The sequence below is a fragment of the Zeugodacus cucurbitae genome, chromosome X (assembly GCF_028554725.1).
Source record: "Zeugodacus cucurbitae isolate PBARC_wt_2022May chromosome X, idZeuCucr1.2, whole genome shotgun sequence".
Lineage (NCBI taxonomy): Eukaryota > Metazoa > Arthropoda > Insecta > Diptera > Tephritidae > Zeugodacus > Zeugodacus cucurbitae.
In genome coordinates, this window is record NC_071672.1 from 24,640,210 (window position 1) to 24,649,879 (window position 9,670).

The 9,670-nt window shown below is 32.6% G+C and overlaps 4 pseudogenes; all 4 read right to left on the reverse strand.

Moving 5' to 3' along the window:
* Positions 1-1,410: 1,410 nt before the first annotated feature.
* LOC128922946 (cytochrome c oxidase subunit 1-like) lies at positions 1,411-2,928 on the reverse strand (annotated as a pseudogene).
* LOC128923024 (NADH-ubiquinone oxidoreductase chain 2-like) lies at positions 1,411-4,838 on the reverse strand (annotated as a pseudogene).
* A 932-nt stretch (positions 4,839-5,770) lies between these two features.
* On the reverse strand, positions 5,771-7,288 carry LOC128922948 (cytochrome c oxidase subunit 1-like; annotated as a pseudogene).
* On the reverse strand, positions 5,771-9,198 carry LOC128923025 (NADH-ubiquinone oxidoreductase chain 2-like; annotated as a pseudogene).
* Between the last annotated feature and the right edge of the window lie 472 nt (positions 9,199-9,670).

A 9,670-nucleotide genomic window follows, 5' to 3' on the forward strand; every position in this document is an offset into this window, starting at 1 on the left:
ACAACACACGACAGGACAGGACAAGACAAGACAAGACAAAACAACACAACACACGACATGACAAGACAAGACAAGACAAGACAAAACAACACAACACACGACATGACAAGACAAGACAAGACAAGACAAAACAACACAACACACGTCAGGACAGGACAAGACAAGACAAGACAAGACGAGGCAACACAAGACAAGACAAGACAAAGCAACACAAGACACGACATGACATGACATGACAAGACAAGACAAAACAACACAACACACGGCAGGACAGGACAAGACAAGACAAGACAAGACAAGACATGACACGACAAAACAACACAAGACAAGACAAAACAACACAACACACGACATGACAAGACAAGACAACAGAACACACGACAGTACAGGACAAGACAAGACAAGACATGACACGACAAAGCAACACAAGACAAGACAAAACAACACAACACACGACAGGACATTACATGAGAAAACAAGACAATACAAGACAAGACAAAACAAGACAAGACAAGACAAGACAAGACAAGACAAGACAAGATATGACAAGACAAGACAAGACAAGACAAAACAACACAGCACACGACATGACATGACATGACAAGACAAGACAGGACAAGACAACACAATATAAGACATGACAATACACAACAAGACAAGCCAAAACAACACAACACACGACATGACAAGACAAGACAAAGCCACACAAGACACGACATGACATGACATGACAAGACAAGACAAACCAACACAACACACGACAGGACAGGACAAGACAAGACAAGACATGACACGACAAAACAACACAAGACAAGACAAGACATGACAATACACAACAAGACAAGACAAAACAACACAACACACGACATGACAAAGCAACACAAGACAAGACAAAACAACACAACACACGACAGGACATTACATGAGAAAACAAGACAATACAAGTCAAGACAAAACAAGACAAGACATGACAAGACAAGACAAGACAAGACAAGACAAGACAAGACAAGACCAGACAAGACAAGACAAGGCAAGATAAGGCAAGACAAGACAAGACAAGACAAAACAAGACAAGACAAAACAACACAACACACGACATGACATGACATGACAAGACAATACAAGACAATATAAGACATGACAATACACAACAAGACAAGACAAAACAACACAACACACGACATGACAAGACAAGACAAAGCAACACAAGACACGACATGACATGACATGACAAGACAAAACAACATGAGTCAAATTCTACATTTATGAAATCTGAATATTCGTAACTTCAGTATCATTGGTGTCCGATAGCCTTTAAAGTTACTGAAGGTTCATTAATTTCATCCAATAAGTAAAGTAGGCGTAGAGAGGGGAAAGCAATAAATAGCAGAACAATTGCTGGAAGAATAGTTCAAATTATTTCAATGGTTTGACCGTGAAGGAGGTTTCGGTTTGTGTAAGTATTGAAGAACAATATAAATATTAAATAACCTACAAGAGTTGTAATTATTACTAAAATTATAAGAGCATGATCATGAAAAAATGTAAGTTGTTCTATAAGAGGAGAGGCACTATCTTGAAGGCCAAGGGCAGCTCATGTTGTCATTAGTTTCTAATAAAAGTAAAATACTTTATATATGGAGCTTAAATCCATTGCACTAATCTGCCATATTAGAAATTAGTTAAAAGAGGTAATTCTGAATAACTATGTTCAGCAGGTGGTGTATTTTGAAGTCATTCAATTGAAGAACTAAGTTGCATTGGGTAAATTACTTGACGTTGAGTAACTAATCTTTCTCAAATAATAAATAAGAAGAAAAGAATTCCTAGTAAAGAAATTGATGAACCAATTGTAGAAACTACATTTCATGTTGTGTAAGCATCTGGGTAGTCGGAGTAACGTCGAGGTATTCCTGCTAATCCTAAGAAGTGTTGAGGGAAGAAAGTTAAGTTTACACCAATAAATATAATAATAAATTGACTTTTTAATCACTTAGGGTTTAAAACTAATCCAGTAAATAATGGATATCAGTGTACAAATCCAGCTATAATAGCAAATACTGCTCCTATTGATAAAACATAATGGAAATGAGCTACTACGTAGTAAGTGTCATGAAGAATAATATCAACAGAAGAGTTGGCTAATACTACTCCAGTTAGTCCCCCAACTGTGAATAAAAATACAAAACCTAAAGCTCATAATATAGCTGGGGAATAATTTAATTGTGTTCCATGAAGAGTGGCTAGTCATCTGAAAATTTTAATTCCAGTAGGAACAGCAATAATTATTGTAGCTGAAGTGAAGTAAGCTCGAGTATCAACATCTATACCTACTGTAAATATATGATGGGCTCATACGATAAATCCAAGTAATCCAATTGCTATTATAGCGTAAATTATACCTAAGGAACCAAATGTTTCCCTTTTACCCGATTCTTGTCTAATAATATGAGAAATTATACCGAATCCTGGTAAAATTAAAATATAAACTTCAGGGTGTCCAAAGAATCAAAACAAATGTTGGTATAAAATAGGGTCTCCACCACCAGCTGGGTCGAAGAAAGAGGTGTTTAAGTTTCGGTCTGTTAAAAGTATAGTAATAGCTCCGGCTAATACAGGTAGAGATAGAAGTAAAAGAAGAGCTGTCAATACTACGGCTCAAACGAATAAAGGTATCCGGTCAAATGTGATTCCTGTTGATCGCATATTAATTACTGTAGTAATGAAATTTACGGCTCCTAAAATTGATGAAATACCAGCTAAATGCAGAGAAAAAATAGCTAAATCAACTGAGGCCCCACCATGAGGGATAATTGATGAAAGGGGAGGATAAACAGTTCAACCTGTACCAGCTCCGTTTTCTACTATACTGCTCACTAAAAGTAATGTAAGAGAGGGAGGTAATAATCAAAATCTTATATTATTCATTCGAGGGAATGCTATATCTGGCGCTCCTAGTATTAGGGGTACTAGTCAATTTCCAAATCCTCCAATTATAATAGGTATTACTATGAAAAAAATCATAACAAATGCATGAGCTGTTACGATGACATTATAGATTTGATCATCTCCGATTAAAGCTCCTGGGTGACCCAGTTCTGCCCGGACTAAGATTCTAAGAGATGTTCCTACTATACCTGCTCAAGCTCCGAAAATAAAATATAATGTTCCGATATCTTTATGGTTCGTTGAAAATAGCCATTGTCGCGATTAAATGGCTGAAGTTTAGGCAATAGACTGTAAATCTATTTATAAGAATTTATTCTTTTTAATCAAGGCTTTATAGTCAATAATGACATTAGACTGCAATTCTAAAGGAGTAAAAACTTACTAAGGCTTAAAAGACTATACTTATATTTATAGCTTTGAAGGCTATTAGTTTATTTAACTTAAAGCCTTATTCTATAAATTTACAAGAATAGGTAGACTAGGGAAACTAGTACTAATCTAAATGTAGAGATGAAAGATAAAACAAGTATAGTTTTAAAAGAAAAATTGTTGATGAATATATTTACCGTTCAATTATTTTCGTAGTAGTTTAGTATAAAAGCTGCAAAACATAGTCGTAGATAAAAAAATAATGTAATTAAAGTTATTACAGTTATGATGGTTACTAAAATGTATTGTCTTTTTAGAACTAATATCTGAATAACCAACCATTTAGGTAGAAACCCAATGAATGGGGGTAGTCCACCTAAGGATAGAAGATTAAGAAATAATATAAATTTTAAAATTTTTGATCTAAAAAATGAATCGAATAGTTGATTGATGTGGAATATTTTAAAATTGTTGAATATGAAGGTTAGACTGAAGGATAAAAATGAATAAAATGAAAAATAAATTAATCATATCGATTCACTAGTTTGCATAGCCGCTAATATTCAACCTAGGTGGTTGATAGAGGAGAAGGCTATTAACTTTCGTAAGGAAGTTTGATTTAATCCTCCTAAAGATCCTACAATGGTTGATGTAAAGATTACTAAAAGAATAAAATTGTTTGGCGAAATGTAGGAGATTAATATAAGAGGGGCAATTTTTTGTCAGGTTATTAAAGTTAAAGCGTTTATTCACGATAAGCCTTCTATAACATTTGGAAATCAGAAATGAAAGGGGGCTGCCCCTCTTTTTAATAATAGTGATGATGTAATAATTAAGTCATTATATAAAGAATTTTCTTGTGTGACAGGAAAATTGTTTAAGTATCTCATTATAATAGCAAATAATAATACTGCTGAGGCTAAGGCTTGAGTTAGGAAATACTTAAGAGAGGCTTCTGTAGATATTAAATTATTACTATTTATTAGGGGGATAAAAGATAATAAATTAATTTCTAGACCTATTCAAGCTCCCAATCAAGAATTAGATGATACTGTGATTATTGTACCTGTAATTAAGATAAAGAAGAATATAATTTTAGCTGAATTATTAAAAATTAAAAAGAAAAGGATTAGGACCTTTATAAATGGGGTATGAACCCAGTAGCTTGATTAGCTTATCTTTTTATAATTGATATATTTTGGTGTATGATGCACAAAAGTTTTTGATACTTTTAGAAATAGTTTAATTCTATTAAATATAATGAATGTAATATTATTACATAATTTACCCTATCAAGGTAACCCTTTTCGTCAGGCAATTCATTCAATGAAAACAGCTTATTTCATTTATAATAGGCTGTTTTCATCTAATTTTTTTTTTTTTTTTTTCTATAGTTAATTTTAATTAAGTTAGATAAAATAATTACATTTAAATTAATTTTATCTAAATAAGTTAAATTAGTAAACTTATTTAAATTGTATTTTTTACTAGTAGTTAACAGTAAATTCCAATATAGACATTTCCGAGAGTTAAAAGTACAACTCATAGATAAATAGATAGATGAATGACATGACAAGACAAGACAAGACAAGACAAAGCAACACAAGACACGACATGACATGACATGACAAGACAAGACAAAACAACACAACACACGACAGGACAGGACAAGACAAGACAAGACAAGACAAGACATGAGACGACAAAACAACAAAAGACAAGACAAAACAACACAACACACGACATGACATTACATGAGAAAACAAGACAATACAAGTCAAGACAAAACAAGACAAGACATGACAAGACAAGACAAGACAAGACAAGACAAGACAAGACCAGACAAGACAAGACAAGGCAAGATAAGGCAAGACAAGACAAGACAAGACAAAACAAGACAAGACAAAACAACACAACACACGACATGACATGACATGACAAGACAACACAAGACAATATAAGACATGACAATACACAACAAGACAAGACAAAACAACACAACACACGACATGACAAGACAAGACAAAGCAACACAAGACACGACATGACATGACATGACAAGACAAGACAAAACAACACAACATACGACAGGACAGGACAAGACAAGACAAGACAAGACAAGACAAGACAAGACATGACAAGACAAGACAAGACAAGACAAGACAAGACAAGACATGACAAGACAAAACAACACAACACACGACATGACATGACATCACAAGACAAGACAAGACAGGACAAGACAAAACAACACAAGACAAGACAAAACAAGACAAGACAAAACAACATGAGTCAAATTCTACATTTATGAAATCTGAATATTCGTAACTTCAGTATCATTGGTGTCCGATAGCCTTTAAAGTTACTGAAGGTTCATTAATTTCATCCAATAAGTAAAGTAGGCGTAGAGAGGGGAAAGCAATAAATAGCAGAACAATTGCTGGAAGAATAGTTCAAATTATTTCAATGGTTTGACCGTGAAGGAGGTTTCGGTTTGTGTAAGTATTGAAGAACAATATAAATATTAAATAACCTACAAGAGTTGTAATTATTACTAAAATTATAAGAGCATGATCATGAAAAAATGTAAGTTGTTCTATAAGAGGAGAGGCACTATCTTGAAGGCCAAGGGCAGCTCATGTTGTCATTAGTTTCTAATAAAAGTAAAATACTTTATATATGGAGCTTAAATCCATTGCACTAATCTGCCATATTAGAAATTAGTTAAAAGAGGTAATTCTGAATAACTATGTTCAGCAGGTGGTGTATTTTGAAGTCATTCAATTGAAGAACTAAGTTGCATTGGGTAAATTACTTGACGTTGAGTAACTAATCTTTCTCAAATAATAAATAAGAAGAAAAGAATTCCTAGTAAAGAAATTGATGAACCAATTGTAGAAACTACATTTCATGTTGTGTAAGCATCTGGGTAGTCGGAGTAACGTCGAGGTATTCCTGCTAATCCTAAGAAGTGTTGAGGGAAGAAAGTTAAGTTTACACCAATAAATATAATAATAAATTGACTTTTTAATCACTTAGGGTTTAAAACTAATCCAGTAAATAATGGATATCAGTGTACAAATCCAGCTATAATAGCAAATACTGCTCCTATTGATAAAACATAATGGAAATGAGCTACTACGTAGTAAGTGTCATGAAGAATAATATCAACAGAAGAGTTGGCTAATACTACTCCAGTTAGTCCCCCAACTGTGAATAAAAATACAAAACCTAAAGCTCATAATATAGCTGGGGAATAATTTAATTGTGTTCCATGAAGAGTGGCTAGTCATCTGAAAATTTTAATTCCAGTAGGAACAGCAATAATTATTGTAGCTGAAGTGAAGTAAGCTCGAGTATCAACATCTATACCTACTGTAAATATATGATGGGCTCATACGATAAATCCAAGTAATCCAATTGCTATTATAGCGTAAATTATACCTAAGGAACCAAATGTTTCCCTTTTACCCGATTCTTGTCTAATAATATGAGAAATTATACCGAATCCTGGTAAAATTAAAATATAAACTTCAGGGTGTCCAAAGAATCAAAACAAATGTTGGTATAAAATAGGGTCTCCACCACCAGCTGGGTCGAAGAAAGAGGTGTTTAAGTTTCGGTCTGTTAAAAGTATAGTAATAGCTCCGGCTAATACAGGTAGAGATAGAAGTAAAAGAAGAGCTGTCAATACTACGGCTCAAACGAATAAAGGTATCCGGTCAAATGTGATTCCTGTTGATCGCATATTAATTACTGTAGTAATGAAATTTACGGCTCCTAAAATTGATGAAATACCAGCTAAATGCAGAGAAAAAATAGCTAAATCAACTGAGGCCCCACCATGAGGGATAATTGATGAAAGGGGAGGATAAACAGTTCAACCTGTACCAGCTCCGTTTTCTACTATACTGCTCACTAAAAGTAATGTAAGAGAGGGAGGTAATAATCAAAATCTTATATTATTCATTCGAGGGAATGCTATATCTGGCGCTCCTAGTATTAGGGGTACTAGTCAATTTCCAAATCCTCCAATTATAATAGGTATTACTATGAAAAAAATCATAACAAATGCATGAGCTGTTACGATGACATTATAGATTTGATCATCTCCGATTAAAGCTCCTGGGTGACCCAGTTCTGCCCGGACTAAGATTCTAAGAGATGTTCCTACTATACCTGCTCAAGCTCCGAAAATAAAATATAATGTTCCGATATCTTTATGGTTCGTTGAAAATAGCCATTGTCGCGATTAAATGGCTGAAGTTTAGGCAATAGACTGTAAATCTATTTATAAGAATTTATTCTTTTTAATCAAGGCTTTATAGTCAATAATGACATTAGACTGCAATTCTAAAGGAGTAAAAACTTACTAAGGCTTAAAAGACTATACTTATATTTATAGCTTTGAAGGCTATTAGTTTATTTAACTTAAAGCCTTATTCTATAAATTTACAAGAATAGGTAGACTAGGGAAACTAGTACTAATCTAAATGTAGAGATGAAAGATAAAACAAGTATAGTTTTAAAAGAAAAATTGTTGATGAATATATTTACCGTTCAATTATTTTCGTAGTAGTTTAGTATAAAAGCTGCAAAACATAGTCGTAGATAAAAAAATAATGTAATTAAAGTTATTACAGTTATGATGGTTACTAAAATGTATTGTCTTTTTAGAACTAATATCTGAATAACCAACCATTTAGGTAGAAACCCAATGAATGGGGGTAGTCCACCTAAGGATAGAAGATTAAGAAATAATATAAATTTTAAAATTTTTGATCTAAAAAATGAATCGAATAGTTGATTGATGTGGAATATTTTAAAATTGTTGAATATGAAGGTTAGACTGAAGGATAAAAATGAATAAAATGAAAAATAAATTAATCATATCGATTCACTAGTTTGCATAGCCGCTAATATTCAACCTAGGTGGTTGATAGAGGAGAAGGCTATTAACTTTCGTAAGGAAGTTTGATTTAATCCTCCTAAAGATCCTACAATGGTTGATGTAAAGATTACTAAAAGAATAAAATTGTTTGGCGAAATGTAGGAGATTAATATAAGAGGGGCAATTTTTTGTCAGGTTATTAAAGTTAAAGCGTTTATTCACGATAAGCCTTCTATAACATTTGGAAATCAGAAATGAAAGGGGGCTGCCCCTCTTTTTAATAATAGTGATGATGTAATAATTAAGTCATTATATAAAGAATTTTCTTGTGTGACAGGAAAATTGTTTAAGTATCTCATTATAATAGCAAATAATAATACTGCTGAGGCTAAGGCTTGAGTTAGGAAATACTTAAGAGAGGCTTCTGTAGATATTAAATTATTACTATTTATTAGGGGGATAAAAGATAATAAATTAATTTCTAGACCTATTCAAGCTCCCAATCAAGAATTAGATGATACTGTGATTATTGTACCTGTAATTAAGATAAAGAAGAATATAATTTTAGCTGAATTATTAAAAATTAAAAAGAAAAGGATTAGGACCTTTATAAATGGGGTATGAACCCAGTAGCTTGATTAGCTTATCTTTTTATAATTGATATATTTTGGTGTATGATGCACAAAAGTTTTTGATACTTTTAGAAATAGTTTAATTCTATTAAATATAATGAATGTAATATTATTACATAATTTACCCTATCAAGGTAACCCTTTTCGTCAGGCAATTCATTCAATGAAAACAGCTTATTTCATTTATAATAGGCTGTTTTCATCTAATTTTTTTTTTTTTTTTTTCTATAGTTAATTTTAATTAAGTTGGATAAAATAATTACATTTAAATTAATTTTATCTAAATAAGTTAAATTAGTAAACTTATTTAAATTGTATTTTTTACTAGTAGTTAACAGTAAATTCCAATATAGACATTTCCGAGAGTTAAAAGTACAACTCATAGATAAATAGATAGATGAATGACATGACAAGACAAGACAAGACAAGACAAAGCAACACAAGACACGACATGACATGACATGACAAGACAAGACAAAACAACACAACACACGACAGGACAGGACAAGACAAGACAAGACAAAACAACACAACACACGACATGACATTACATGAGAAAACAAGACAATACAAGTCAAGACAAAACAAGACAAGACATGACAAGACAAGACAAGACAAGACAAGACAAGACAAGACAAGACCAGACAAGACAAGACAAGGCAAGATAAGGCAAGACAAGACAAGACAAGACAAAACAAGACAAGACAAAACAACACAACACACGACATGACATGACATGACAAGACAAGACAAGACAATATAAGACATGACAATACACAACAAGACAAGACAAAACAACACAACACACGACATGACAAGACAAGACAAA